General features: G+C 48.4%; 1 protein-coding gene across 1 annotated transcript in view; it reads right to left on the bottom strand.

The window, feature by feature from the left end:
• LOC105699938 (ephrin-B2) overlaps positions 1 to 16,091 on the bottom strand; it is a 755,377-nt gene that overhangs the window by 199,079 nt on the left and 540,207 nt on the right. The window lies entirely within an intron of this gene.

Below are 16,091 nucleotides of genomic sequence, written 5' to 3'. Positions count from 1 at the left end.
CATTTTATCAGCGGATGAATGTGATCGGCGTGACATTTAAATACAATTTCACCCCAGATTTTGTATAACGTTGGAGTGCACATCCGTGATAGACGTTTAATTAATCGTTTCTGATGTTCGAACGAGCCGAGTTTTCGAGTGCTTCCCTCGATGAATACATTTTTGAAGCATTCCTATTTAAAATTTATGAATGCATATCTGTCATGTCGACACGTCAGTGGCACGTGCGGACTGATTAGCGTATCAGTTATCTCGAGAACGCATCATTTCGCGCTTACTTCAATTTATTTCGCTCCATTTAGATGGAAGCCCTCATAACCGGGGATTTTATTAGCAGACACTAAAGTACTTCTCATCAAACGTTTATCCATGGGCAAACGCGTTTCTCAAGAGGGTTTACAATTTCGCCAATTAATAACATTCCCACGCACATTTTTTCCATGTAACTACCCATAGACACTAATTACCGCAATATATATGACCGTCAAAAATTTTGCCGACACTTTTTATACCACTCCATGAAGTGGTCCGATCTTCGAGTGCCCCGTTCGGCATATATATTATTTCATCATGTACAAACGATGCGACCTTGGACTTCACTTGTCATTCATAGCGCATCTTCCTCCCGCGAGTGTTCCCCTTCCTCGAAGAGGCTCACGTAGGGCACGTCTTCTCGCACGCGTACACGCCATTCACGCGCCAAACATTTGGCAAGCGGGTGGTTTTTCGCCCGCGACACGTGCAAACACCCCGAACAATTACCGTGTCACGCATCAGGAAAATGCACGCATCGGGTCAGGAGTGTGCGTGGGCACGCATTATCGGGGCTGGACTCGGTTCTGCTCGGCGCGAACTCGCGGCCATGGAGAACGAGCTGCTCGCGAGGTAATCGTCCGGTGCCTCGCTCGTCACTTCTTCCTCCTTCTTTCTTCTCCTCCTCATTTTCCTCCTCGTGCCCGAGGCTCGTTAATTATGTTTTTAGTAGGCGTGAATGAGGCGGTGCAATTATCCCCCGGTGTCTCAAAGTCGGCATATCGATTAGCCTCCTTTCCGAGGAGGGTTCGCAGCGCCGAACCGAACCGGAACTCTTATTATTAATAATAAAATATGGGTCTGCGGTGCGCAGACGGGCGAGGCGAGGGGGGCCGAGGAGCAGAAGAGACTGCGCTTTTTGCCTCGCGGAAAGTGGCTCAACGTGTGAATTTTATGAACGCTCTCCAATCCGACGAACTATACGGAGGGGCATAATTATTCAATTCCTGAAGGTCGCATAGATTTCGAGTCGTTATTTTAGGCTTCTAATTAAGCGCCAGCTATAAGTTTTCGCTCTGAACATAAACCTGATTCGATTATCCCCCTTCGGAACGGAAGTTCGGATCCTCGCCCAGGGGATTCAAAATCCAGGTCCGCCGTCAAGATCAAGACGTAAAAACTAAACACGCGAGGTCCTACCGGGACTTCTTGGAGCTGACGAGGGAGCCTAAACTCGTTTCGATTTATATTGAAATTCGACGTCGAGCCCAGCTCCCAATTTCTCCTTTGGCTCGCGGGCCGGCCAGCGACGCCTAGGACGGCGGGTCCTCTTCTTCGGGTTTATCGGCCCAGAAATCGGATGCCCGCGCCAATATTCGGCTGGTAACAAGCATTAGAAGATGGTATCTCGATCTTCCCTCCGGATTGAGCTGGGAGCAGGTTCACCTCCTCGGGGACCATCCTCGGAAGACGTTAGAAGACCCCGAAGCGGTGGTGAGGCGTGGCGCCTCCACTTCGGCCGTGTTGCCCACACACCGTTGCCCTGGTAGCTCCTTCGCCTCGCGGGCGGTTCCTAGGTCCTTGGGTTATGCATAAATATCTCATAAATAACCATCCGGATAATCAATGTTGATTATAATTATCTACCGCTTTGGAATCAGGGACCTTCGCCGGTCCGACGTTTCCGAGGGCGGTCGCAACCTAACCCAGAGAATCCCACTAAACCCAACCCTGTCCTACTAAACTCTGGTTCCATCGTCTTTCCGTTCCGCTCTCCAGCCTCCTCTCCTTCTCTTACGGCCAAGGAGAGACCTTTCCGAATCGGTTCCTCTCTTTGGTTTCTGCACGGCTCATAAATGTATTTCGACCGACGGGTCGGGCCTTCCTAATTTACGCTTCGACTCTTTCCTCCTTCCTCTCGGGGCCTTGTCTCGTTATATTATTTCTTCTCGTTCCTGCACCCTCGCCCTCGCGCTTCATCTCTAGGCCTTCGCTTCTCTACGTCTCTTTCGGCGCTTTATCTCGGCTCATTTAAACGACCGCTATTCTGTCGGGTCTTATTAGCCAATATCGGCTACCAGGATCGCTGACAAGAACGAATCCGTCCGGTGGGGAGGGAACAATTATTTCCCGGCTCCTATCTTCTTCGTCGGCTGATCTTTGTTGCCCAATTTGTTAGCCACCCGCGTTGGTGCGGGGTGATGATCTTGTGTTTCTGGTTTGAATCTCTGTCATTTATTTATACTTATTTCGTTAGGGGATTTAAAAATCATTCGACTCGCGGATGTGAGACGGCTGCGACCAGGATTCCAGGAATTCTTTCCGCGGCCTTGTAAAAGGGACGCGAAGTCGTGTTTAGAGGCGATCGAACGACCGGTGTGTTATGTTAACGTCACGTAGAACCAGAAGGCTGTGATAGTCGGAATGTCCGCTTACCTCACCCTTCTTCGTCTACTGACTTCTTCCACCCACGACCACGGCATGCAACCTCGTGCACAACACGCAGCTGTGCATATTCTCCTCGAAGATGTAGGTGCCCTACCTTCCTACCGCCACTATTGTCATTCGGATTAAAGAGGAGTTCCCTATTGATTCCCTACCGTGTCTGCTTACTTATACCATGGGTACATGCCGAGGGTCTACGAGGAACCGATCGGTACAGGTCGTTCCAAGGCACACGACCCATTTCAAATCCTGAAAAGATTTCCAACGCGCTCGAATATCCGAAACTCAAAACCGCTGGATGACTAAAAATGGGCAGTCCTTCGTAAACTTCGTGGGTGACTTTTTTTTTTCTCAAGGATTTCTGAATTACTTTCTTCGATGGATCGGCCTGGGCTCATCTTTCGATTATTTCGGAACGCGTCACTCTTGGAAATGGAGTCGTGCAGCTGTAGGTTAGCGACTCCGTGTTGTGAATGACACGTCTTGGGAAGGTTGGGTTTTGAAATTCGAAACTTATGGGGTGAAGGTCTTGCTTCAGATTTATTATGTCGTGTTACGTACTTTAGTTTAATTGGAATTCTAGAGTCGAGATACAACGCGGCACAATGCACGTTTCCAGGAAGAACGTATGAGAGATTTATCTCCTTTGGGTTTTCAAGGTACACCTCGGATAGGGACGTTTTTTCTTTGATAGAGAATGGAGGACATTCAGAGACGAACAACTTATGAATGGGACTGCAGTCACGCAGCAGCTGCATCACGTTTGCAATGGGCCCACGTGCGTGGGCCTGATCCGCGCGTCCGAACGGAACTGCCATCTTCCGCGAGCAAGTCATGGCTTCGCGATGTTCAACATCGTTTTTGTCATCGTTCCTTGTCCGATGAATAAACGCCATTACCTTGGTTGCAATTATTTGCCTTTTAACGAATTTAATGTTACACGGAGAGACAATGTTCGCGCCAAGCAAAGCGATTGATTCGACAAACGATGGGCGACTCTCGGAGACTTCAATGCCCGCCCGCTAACGTTTGATAGACCGGAAGAAATATGGAAAAACTTTAACTCTAGTTTCAAGGGTTCTTTTACATTTTTCTATATATCTCTTTTAATAGAAGGTGAAAAAAGTGAAGACGCAGACGATGGTTCGATGCCGCTCATGTAAGTTCTTTTTATTTCCGCAGGGATATCATTATTTACGAATTTCCGAAGTCGTTTACACGTTGCAATCTTTTTATCAGAGGTAACCCGATCACCCGTGATGGCGAGAATTCTGTTGTCCCGAAGGCACAAGGGAAGATAGGCTATTACCGGAATTAACTGGCCCGTTTCAGAGCTTCTCAGCGGCAACGGCGTAGGCGAGTGATCCTCTTTGTTCAGCACGGTGTAAGACCTCTTTTAACGACTCCCGAGGACTGCCGTTGATTCGTCGAGGGTCCTCGTCGTTTTTCGGCCCTTTCTCAAGGATTACCCGCAGTAACGAAACTCAGGAGGGTACTCGGAACTTCATTAGACGGCCTTTATTCGTCGCCGCTAAAGTGACGGAAATTTAACGTGTCAGCGGCATAACGGAGGATCGCTTTTGCACTCGGTATCGCGTAACGCAAATTAATTACAATATTACGTTGCATCTACTTAAGTGCATCCAAATACCATAAAAGTAACATAAAAAATTCCCTCACGAGGTCGTAATTCCAGTTCTTAGGAAGGGATTAACTCCTCTAGGAAAACCTAAGGAAATAATAATAAGACATAACCGAGGAAATCCGACCGATAGAAACATGATTACCTTTGGGGAATGTAATAATCGTTATTATTTTGCAGTCTTGTTACTGGGAGCGGAGACCGAAGGGAAGCCGAAGAATGTAGATCTAAAAAGCCGGCCGAGTTGAAACGTTAGACGTGAGGTCAGTTCCGACGAGGCCTCCATTATTCTCGGGTCCCTAGAACTGGAACCAGGAGTGCTCGCCTCCGGTACGAGAGAACTAGAAGAGAACTGGCCACGGTAAGAAGGGCGAATGGTAGCGGCGTTGGAGAAACGAAGTACCGCCACTCCCTGGAGCCAAACAGTTGGAATGCGGAACCAAATTGACATTAATTCGGAACGATGCGGCCGTACATCGTGCACCAGGGGAGATGCGAGTTTCCCTGGATCCGATCGTTTCGTTAGGTTCCGCCGAGGTGGCGAGAGAGGCCACAATGGTGCTGGTTTGCTCTGGAGCTCGAAAATTGCTGGATCTTCCAGCGCTTACGCTTCGTGATCATCGGCCGGTGTACTTCATGTGGGATCGCGAAGGTACCTCTGGCGTTATCGTGTGGAGTCATGCGATCGATTTGCGATTTATCGACGAAACTATGTGTTTCCCAAGATCGTCCCAGCTGATGGGCAGAGAAGAAGATCCCCTGGGAATGGGTGTGATCGGTCGCGCCTGGTGGAGGCGCTGAGTTCGTAGAGAAGTGGCGAACGCCTTACGAGTCACGAGTCGAAATCAAAACCGTCATCAGAGCATCGGATCGGCAAGGAGGTAATTGGCTTAACGATGTTCATGCGCGAGACGTGGAAATTCTTCGACTTTCACGAGAGAACGGAAACCTTCTGTATTATCGATTTCTTTCTACTACGTTGTTTTGTAGGTCTCACGTGAGATCATCGAAGGTGCAGGACATTTTCGGATAAAATCGGAAGTATCGGTGCTTTAACGACGAGCTTCCAGTACTTCGACCTGGCGACTGCCGAGGACAACGGAAGCGAATGATAACGTTTGTACGCAAGATGTGGAAAGTCGGTTCTTCGATGAGGAGTCCATTACGTTCTATATTACTAATTTCTATTTATTCCGGTACTTGTCGATCTTCCGTAGGTTTATGTAGGGTATACTCGGATAGAGGAATTCTCGTCGCAAGTTCCACGTGGAGCTTACGGTGCTTCGAACTTGCGGCTTCCGAGGACGGCGGAAGCGAAAGATCGCTCGTTGCTTCCGAGCACTGGTGGTTGGTCGTGTTCCTTATTTCCAAGACTTCGTTCCGAGAAGCTGCCACCCTCCGTTACGAGGCGTAAATGGCACGAGAGGCGTGTAATTGGACATGTAGAGTGTTGTAAGGCAGAACCTTGGTATTTGGTTTTGTTGTTGTACGCCGTCGACCTGCGTGCCTCCGCCGGTCCTTCGGTGTGTGCGCACCTCTGAAGCAACGCCTCCTGTACCTGCGCACCTGACACTGTGCGTGTGCGCCAAGTGTTGTAAGTGCACCGAAAGCGCGTACGCGCTTCTTGCAGGTTACAAACGAGGACATTTCTTACAAACGCGCGTTGTGCAAGCGTTTTGAAACGCGACCGGTGTAACACCTGACCGGAGGCAGCTAAATAGAGCGACAAAGTGCAAGAAAATATTGGAAACGCGATTTGAAAGACGGCCAATTGCCCCTTCGCGCTTACATTCCAGAAAGTAATTGTCCGTAATTTTGTCCGATTTATTCAAATAAGAATACTCATTAAGAAATTAAATGCATTTACATGCGTACAGGTGGGTGTACGCATCCTTCGCGGTGACGAAAAGACAGGTCCGAACGGGCGGCATCATCAAACATCTCACCGCTAGGCGAAGCGATGATGGATAACCTTTGATGAAATCATTCATACATCAACTCCGGCGCGGTTATCCGCACACGGCACACTCATTTGCCGCAAGCCGTTAATCTTTAATTACCAATTGATTTATTATTGGCTAAGGAGATACACGTGTTTCCTGCTCGGCTCCTTCGTGATCGGACCCGCCCTCGAGTCGCGGTTCGCGACGCAGACGGCGTCGCGGCGTCTTCCCGGAAGAAGCTGGACGGGTCCGTCGAGGCGTCTGGAATCCCCGCAATATTTGCGACCATGCACCGCAATGTACGTTCCGACGTCAAAGACCCGTCCTGTATATTCTTGGAGGAGGGTCGACGACCTCGGCCGATCCTCGATACATTACTCCAAGATGTTTCCACCCAGCAGGTGCAAGCATCGCGATGATATCGAAACGTGGAAGAACCTCGAATTTGTCTTGATTCAAGTACTTGCTCGCGTACTTGCAACTCGCAGCTGACCTCGAGATATGGTGACGAGATGGTCGTCTCATCTGATCGTAGATGTTGAGAAATTTATTCTTACCTCGAATTCCTGGTAACGTCGGTTCTTAGAACACCTTTTTAATTATCAACGCGTAAGAGGATAGTCAAATCGGATTGTATGCACTTTGATGATTTTCCAAGATGTACTCCTAATGTTAACGCGTCAAGTTGCAGCTTCCGTACTTGAGAGGCGGCTTCCACGAGAAGGTTCCGAGGTCTCTCCACCGCGGATACTGAAGGGTATTTAAAATTAAGTACATATCCTCACTTTACGAGCATAATGAGCAAAATACCAGGTACGGGTTTTCAGCGGTGGAAGGCGTATGAATCAGTCATCCAGTCTGGGTATGACGGTACCGCTGGATATGACCCTGTCATCAGCAATAACTAAAAACGCTGAAAATAATTCCTGACCATGTCTTTAAAAAGTCAGCTAAATTTCTGGCCAATTTTCTCGAGTCTCGCGTTACTTACAATATTTCTTGTATCATCTGGACTATGGTAGCATACGGTAACAATGGTTTTGAAGTGCTTACCCGAAGAGGCTTCCGCGGTACCAAGAGCGACCTTGAATGTTGGACTCGAGCTCGGGACCGGCGTGTTCGAGCGACTCGACCGGACGATCGATGACCCTGACCCTGGACACTCGTTGGACGTCCAACGAGAGAATCCCGGCACGCCAGCCCCGCACCAGCCCCGACGGCAACATATGGCATGCCCGCGGAAGACGGAACGGAGTTAAAGGATTTAAAGATCACGCGGTTACGACTTATTTCCGTGGCGGCTTAACGGCGTTCAGCCGGACCGAAGAAATGCGCGGCCGATCGTCGCTTCCGAGCTCCGCCAAAAGCTCTTTCCGTCCCAAGATCGGGACTTCATCTTGCGAAAGCGGACGTGCGGAAATTGCCGTCTATATAAGAGTGACCGAACGGAGAAACAGCGGATGAAATCCATGGGATAAATCACGACCAACAAGGTGTTTGCCCTGGGTTCGCCATCAGGCCCCATCAAGAAATGCTCATACCGATACACCGCGAGGGCTTGCAAATGTGTCTCTACCAGATTAAAAAATGGACAGGGACACTAGTTTTCGGCTACTGATGATTTTCGATCTTCTCCCGATTCCCTTTCCTCTAAAGCAGGTTTCGGTGGAGCTAGAAGTTGATGATGTGGCAAAAAGTGGATTCTACTGATGATCAGCATTGTCGATTGGGGCAGACGGTGGGGAGGTCGCTCGATTCAGGGCCCACGCTCTTTGGAGGCGAGATATGGGAGGACTATTATTCAGATTTAGAGGAGAAGGGAAGGAACGGAGAGCTGGAGAAAAAATTGAAATATATCCCCGGCAACTGGGAGCGCACTGGCAGGTGTTGGGGGAACGTCGGATACTTTTAGAACCCCTTGGTTCCGTGGTCTGGTTGGCATCCTCGACGTCATTTTCGATCTAACCATGAGAAACAAAGCATTCCGGGCGATTCGCAAGGTACTGCCCGGATCGCGCGTTCGGCAGCAGGAAAATACCTCGAGGTGGAATCGATCGAGACCGACGAAGAAGCGCCCCGAGATTGGCGCGAACCTTCTGGCGACGAGGGAGCCGAGAAATGGGTCGAGGGTATATTCGTGGTATAAATCAGTGGGGGTCGGTCGTCTCGCACGTGGTGCAGCGAAACGTCAAACGCATTAACGCGGCGGGCTAATGCGCCGCAAACGGAGTGACACTCTCAATAATAGATCAGAGCCGGCTAAGTGCAGAGCCGGTGATTTGTAGCGGGGGCCTTGCGCTCCCGTCGGGATTTCCGCTCTTTCCCGGACAGACATCGAGTGATAATTATCCGCTCGACGGCAATCCGCGAGATCGACGCCGGGGTCTCGGCAGGGGAAAGCGGAGCCGCGGGAAAAATGAGGAAATCCGCGAGGCCGATCTCGCGAATCGATTCGGCGCGGCCGGATTAGCCGGCGTCCGAGTCCCGAAGAGAGACTCGGATCAGGGTCGACAAGTCAGCCGAGAAATCGGCGAGATAGCCATCGGATATATCGGGGCGATAATCATTCCGGGCGGCGATCCCGCGATCGGGCCTGATTATAATAAATATTCGAATTTTCCCTCAAATTATACGACTAGTTATCATAATATTATCGTAATGGTAGGGAGCGACCGAGGCGAAGGCGGGCGCGCGTGCTTCGGGACCGCAGGAGGCTCGCTCGGTGTCGTGGTTAATCGCGCCCTCTTACGCTCCGGTTTCCTCCTTTTTTATTCCTCCCCTCCCACTCTTATTTCCACCGAACTTTTTTGCCGCCCCGAAAAGAGGACCGATCCTCGTAAAGAAGAGTCTCGCGCGCCGTTTCGTCTCCGTTAATGTGCCGAGCGTGTCTTCGGCGGATCCCGGGAGATCGGCCAACCCCTTTTTCCGCCATATTTCCCGCGCGGGTCGCCAAGGTGTCCCCGTCGTTTTTAGCGGCCGTCTAAATTCGAGCGGCACGTGGGAGGTGCCATCTTCTTCCGAGGTCTGGAAAGAGGAAGAACCTCCTCTGGCACCGCCTTTCGCTCGAGATGAACTCACGCGTTTTCGAGGCTCGCCGTGAACGTCGAACGCGAATGTATGGGTGTACGCGTATACGTGCATGGATACGTAAATGGCGCCGTCACTTGACTCGAAGTCACGTCCTTTGTTAAACGCCGCCCGGCTCAATGTCTCCCCTGCAAATATGCGCGCAAGAATGCACCCTTTTACGCGCCAAAAGTCTAAATACCGAGACCCTTTGACACGTCTAAAGTGCGACCGCTAATGCCCCGGGTTCGGCGGCGCAATGTTAAATTCATGAAATAATGCCTCGTGTTGCGTAGAAAATTGCTTATGAATAATGGAACCGGGATTCGCGCTTAGTGTTAACTAGTTTATACCTAGATTGGAAAGAATCGAGTTACCGGCCCGGTAGAGTTATTTTAAGACCGCGTCGTATTTCTTCGAGAGTTGCGCCATTAACCTGGAACTAAAGCGTCGATAGTGGTTCGGAAGTTGAAGAGAACCTGTTCGGCAAGGAGACGTTCAACATCTTCTGTCACATCTAGACTTCCTGATTTTCTCGACTTTTTCATCCAGGGAAATAATTACCTTTACTTTAGCTACTCTCCCCTGTCACGCAAGGTATAGCTAAAAATCGACGGGGATTAAAATTAATCCATAAAGCCCTTTTTAATCGGCGTAACACCCGATGTCGACGTTGCAATGTCTAACCATTTCTGACTACCACTGAATGCGCCTAGACCTCCGAATTTTGAAAATTAAAATTTATTATCCAATTAAACGATATCCTTCTTTTTGACTACTCTCGCCCGTTGTACAAGGTATCACTAAAAATCGGTAGCGATTAAAATTAATCCTCGTTGTATCCTTGTTAATAGGTGCTACGCCCGAAGTCGGCGCTGCAATGCCCCACAACTTCCGAATACTTAATCCTTAAGACAACGGGACGGATCTGCATAAACCACGTTAGGTGTTGCACTTTAAAATGGCTTAACGCCGGTTCCTTTACAGCTTATGACTCAATGTCTTAAACCGGCGAGCCCGGTTTCGCCCCACGCTGAGATGCCGAGGAACTTCATCAGGCATGCACGCGTTCGAGCGTGTAACAATGAAAACGTTAATTGTCGGCGAGGCATTAACGGGTAACGAGAGTGCCGTCATCGACCCGGCTGGATTCCGCGCAGTGTTGTCATCTTCCGGGTTCAGGTGCGTATGACTCGGTCAACGAGGTGACGACTCATTGCGCGGACGTCGACGTCTCCGGACGTCGCGCCATCACCGAGGTCGACTCCCAGGTAACCGCGCCTTTAATTTTTACCATCTCGGGGGCACCATCGCGAGCCTCTCCGGAATGCGTATATCGACTCTAAGCCTGTAATAAAGGTAATACTTATTGTGATATTACGTAAAGATCGCGATACCCCGCGGAGAGGCGTCGTGGGAATGGGCAAAATGCTTCCAAGATCGATACATTCTTCGTCTTTGACAAGATAGATCCCATAGGGAATAAAATAAGAGGTCGTTAAGGCCAGGTATTTGAAAGGTATTTCCCTGATAACGGGAGAACCTTATCACGTGTTATAAAATATAGAAACTCCAGGCGAAGGGTCAAATTCTATACGTCAGTTCTCCGATTAACCTGCAGAAATAAGATAAATCGACTTATCGGCTAGTTAGGCACTGACATAAATGCGTCCGGGGCGATGAAAAGATTGATTGTTTCTCTAATAGATTCGATCGTAAGGAGTTACGCAGTTGGTATTAATCAACAAGTGCAAAACCCGTGTACGTGCATATGCAGGTGCTGTCGCTGCGTTAAAACGTTACATGATTTCAGTCTGGAATACCGCGGGCCAGGCCGCCAATAAACACGAGAAAACTTATATTCACCCGTGACACTATCTTGCGTATCAGCCATGAAAAGTCTTAACTGAATAACCGACGTGGCGCGCTCAAGTACAAGTCAGGTGCAGTCGCATGCAATTATTTCGCGTTAACGAGATAATCGTTTAAATTCCGTAAGAAAGCAGGTGGATTTTATATTTCACCCTTGGATGAACATTCTCACGTGTTACGAGAGATAGTGATGTATTGAAACTTTAGGCTCGATCCTGGAAAAAGTATAAGCAATCTACATTTTTATCATAGTCTTCGTTCTTTCCACCTAAGTGGATGCACTCGCGACATCTCGCGGCAATTTGAAGGTTCGTTAGTCTCTTGGCGCTTCTCCATCGTCGATTCGGTAATCGTCCTCGACCGGGCGATCGCCGATGCAGATAGCCGATGGAAGTACGTCGCATGGGTGAATGTTTTATTTATGTCGATGTAAATCGAGTCCGCGAGGAATTTGATAGTGAGAGCCATTAAGGTCGCGGCGTCCGTCTTCGGTGCAGATCCCGCTCGGCGCGATCCCGCAGGAATTGCACGTATTCCAGGGCCGACATTGATGCTTGTAAATTTTCAATGCCACCACAGTTTCCACGGTGGTGTACGGTAAATCAAGTTACGGGGAGGAATTTTATTTACGACCGCGTGGGCCGCATGGACAATCGGCACGGACGCGAGGGCCGACGTTCGGTTCCTCTGCCTCTCGTGCCCCAGACGAGCAAATCTACACGTTTCGAGGGCTTATTTATTATAATACCGCGTTTACAGTCGCATCTCGTGCACTTTGACTTTCGTACGATTCGCACGTCTTGCCAGCCGGCGGTGTGACGATGATTTACGCCACAGGAACGATTTGAATGCACTTTTCGGCGGCAAGGTTTGGCCCTTTTCGGTCAGGGGATTTCGGGATTTGGATGCAGTTCCAAAAAGAACTCCCAGGTTTAGATGCAGTTTTCGGGAGATCTTACCTAGGCTGTCTCGCGGACATTTACAACTGTAACAAACGTATGAATGTGGCGATACGTATTCTGGTGTAAGCATGCTATTTTGCAACTTCTTGTGTCGTCGGCGGAAATAGGGATGACGCTTTTCGGGCTGGAGACGTCTGGCGGAAAAATGGTACGAACTAACCGAGGATGGTTTGTATTTATTTTATAAACTTTTGTGGACACGGCCAAAAGAGGCAAAGTGACTTTGGTCCTAGGATCAATGACGTTCGGAAATTTGGGGAAGATTAATGGATAATTCCGAAGTTTGTAACGGAAATTGAACAATGGACGAGTTCTCCATCTTGAACATAGATGGACCAGGGTGAATCGGTTCTCCATTTAAGTCGGCAGGGGGAGAAAATAATGGCTCTAGGAGAGGCCCGGCCCGATTGTGTGACTCTGGTTATTAATGCCGAAATACTGGTGGTGGGTCGACCGCGGAGTGGTGGGAATAAATTCCGAAACTTTTTTTTTTAAGTCTTCCGAGCAGTCAAAACAACTCGCACAATGGTGCAGGTTGGTCCAGAGAATATTGAATCCGAGCCGTGTTTTTTAAATATTGACACTCGCTAGACCAGTTTCGCTTTGTCCAATTAAATCTACGGATATTTCACTCTCTGTTCAGGGAAAGGAGAGCTATGATATATCGTCAACTGGCTCCAGGTCCATTTACACGTTTTCAGGGGGGCCGGAAGCGACTATAAATAGAGGGTTAAAAGTTTCACTATATTCCATGTTTTCGTGTAATATATTCTCAAGTTGTTTGAAATTTTTTTTTTTCGGGCCGGAAAAAATTTGTATTTTGGTACCCTCCAAGTCGGGTCGACTTAGAGTGGTTTTTAGACTTTCTTGGATGTCTTAAAGAAGAACGTGCGTGGGCCTAAGTAGGACTTGAGTAAACGTGCAGGATTGTTCAAACTTTATCAAATCACGATTTCGTGTACAGATTGTCAGTTGTTTATTCCTCGAATTAATCATTAGAAGGAGTCACGACATAATTTAGTCTAAGGCGTCACCGGAGAAAGCGGAAAGTTAGCGAATTCAATGACGCAAACGATGCAATTCGGTCATACCGCAATCGGATATGATGCGTGAATCACTTTTACCTACCACAGTTCCTACCCATCCCACGATCGAACGCATGCACTCTTCGGCCTTCGACAAGTGGCAACCATAATCTCCAGTTAACCTTGCATACTGATCAGCAGCCCCGCCCTGCTCGTATTCCCACGTTTCTTCGGAGAACTGGACACGCATGTCTTTTCAAGGAGAGATCTGACGTCGACCTGCATCCTATTCCGTACCAACATAAAAGCGTACCTGTCCTGAATCTCATCGTCAACTTTTCTGGACGCCTGTTTATTTTCATCCCCAGATCCTGCCATGAACCGATGAAAAATCATCATCAAGGAGCAAACACCGTGCCAAGGAAATCAAATTTTTGCTTCAATTTTACACATAAATTAGGCTTCAATAATCTTTAATATGGGACATAATAAGGACATTCTGGAGCGAAGCGTGTCCCGTTTCCGGACCATGGCGTTTAACGGGGTCCCTTCATGGGTTCTTCCCCTTTCATCGGGTGCACATTAGCGGTCGTTGGTCAAAAGACCGTGGTGGCTCTTCCACGCGGTCCACCGATGGAGCCCAACAATCGAATGTCGTCTCGTGAGAGGAAACATAACTCACTTGTGCGAGGCACTTGCCCTCTCCTGTCCTCTATGTTCTTCCTCCTCGCCTCGTGGTCGGACCCGAGCAGATGTCAAAGGTGCATCCTCTTGGCAGCGGCGCATGCAGCGGCCTTAAACGGCGCAAGGGGGAAGGTTACTACTTTACAAAGGACTAATTGTGTGACGACACCGTCGTAAATAGAGGTGCCCTTCTGCCTCTTGCTCTTCCCCGTTCGAGCCAAAGCTTGTCCGCCCCAGGGACGAAGAATGGCATTTTTCTGTGTCGAAGACACTGGGCTCGGGATGTTTGTAAATAAATTTCAAAGCACCTGGCAGCTCGACGATGCACCGACGTGGATCCCGAAGGGAGGCTGCTACCCTCTAAGGGAGATTTTTATTTCTCTTTCGTCCTCTTTGTGGTACTCTTCGGGACTCGCGAAGTTTAATTCCGGGCAAAGACGGAAGAATATAACGAAAGTGTGGACAAGTGGTTCCTCAGGATCTCCTTGAACCTCGGAAGTACCTAATGAAAGTGGTACTCCTTTTATTAGAGACTCAGTTCTTGACGTACGAGGAACAACGAGCGTCTTCTTCTGCTTCTTCAAGTATTTCGGGTTAACGCGAGTCAGTCCTAGGGTGAATGGGCGGTATTTTACTCCCCCGAAGACCCTAGGATTCGCGTGTTTGTAAGTCAATTTCGGCGCATCTGGCGGCCCCATGACGCACAAGGGAACACCTTGAAGAAGGGCTCCGGTGCGTCGTGGAAGGAGGCTCTTTTAATTCTTTTTTTTTTTCCGACTGCTCTTCGAGGTCCCTGAAATTTATCCGAAAGTAAATCAGTCGTGAACTGCTTTTAACACTTGCACAGGTGTTCAGGGAGTGAATCGAGTAGTCATGGGCGAATCCCCGGAATCAACGATGCATCACAGAACTTTCCTTGTGCTAACACCTATAGTGGAGTATAACGTTACCGAGGAGGTAAAAAAAAAATTGACCACCCAAAGGAATCAGGATTTGACAAATGCTATGTACAATTTTATACCTGTCGGTATTGACAGGAAATGGGGAAAGGATGAAATGACAAAGAAGTCTATTAAATTTTCGAGAGGGGATAAAAAATCCACTCGATGTGGAAGTGCTACTCAAATATTTTATGAGTCAACGCACGTACTATGAATCGTTTGCTCACTTGTGGCGATCTATCGTTAGAGTCGGAAGGCTTCTTCAGATTTGACAAACGCGGCTATTTTGAGAACGATGACTATCCCAATCACCTCGGCAAATAAAACAGAGTAAATTGGCGGCGACTAGTCTCCCTTTCAATTCCGAAAATCCGGACTTTGTTTTGACAACTTTATTCAGCTCCTACGTCGAAAAGATTCGCTCTTTACTCCAGTGCGCAGCAAAATGCATGCAATCCACTCGGTTTTGGACAATTAAACCGGCAAATTCCCAAAGACCTTCATGAACTGTCTTATTAACGTCAACTCACCGGATGTCCGGTGCGTTTACCTGAATATTCAGGTCGATCCACGCATTTGCAAGAAAACAAACGTTACTCGTACTACTTCAAGGACACTAATTACATGCTTCTCTTCTGGCTCCCATTTCGTTAGATCTGAAAGTAAAATCAAGGCAACCGGATCAACGCAAAGTGTCATTATAAAATATTTAAATTTTTCCAGAGGCTTGAATGCAGCAAAGGTTATGGTCAAAGAATCTTCAGCAATTCTGTTAATAATTTATTTATTCTTTTCGTAATCTTCTGTTCTATTATCGCGTGGGAGTATCTGAACCTCGATCAAGGCTTTGAGAGGAGCAAAGATTGTGGCGAAAAAGATTCGAGGCAAAATGGGGTAAATAAAATAAAGGGAAGAGCCCAAACAGAGACGGACGTTGGTCATGGTTCCCCGGTTCCCCGGAATAATGGTCCCGGACAGGTTGCGTGTGCTATGGATAAGTCGAATCGTTCGTGTTTATCGCTGTAACGATTTCAGGCTACTCGGGTTACCCCGTGGGACTACTAATTGCTAGCCTAATTGACCCTCTATCCAGTCCGCGGCTTCCCGAAAGGGACCGAGCGAGACGATTCGGTGCCGGATAAAGAGCAGAACTCAAACATACGACCTAACCGTGAAAACATTTGATAAAGCAAAAAACCGAATCCATCAACATAAAAGACAGTTGATGTAATATTGCATTACCTAACCAAGAACGGTTA

Source organism: Orussus abietinus, unplaced genomic scaffold (genome assembly GCF_000612105.2).
Source record: "Orussus abietinus isolate OABI.00-Male unplaced genomic scaffold, Oabi_2.0 scaffold41, whole genome shotgun sequence".
In the NCBI taxonomy this organism is placed as follows: domain Eukaryota; kingdom Metazoa; phylum Arthropoda; class Insecta; order Hymenoptera; family Orussidae; genus Orussus; species Orussus abietinus.
The sequence above is the reverse complement of the archived record's forward strand: the minus strand, read 5'-3'. Positions and strand labels throughout refer to the sequence as shown.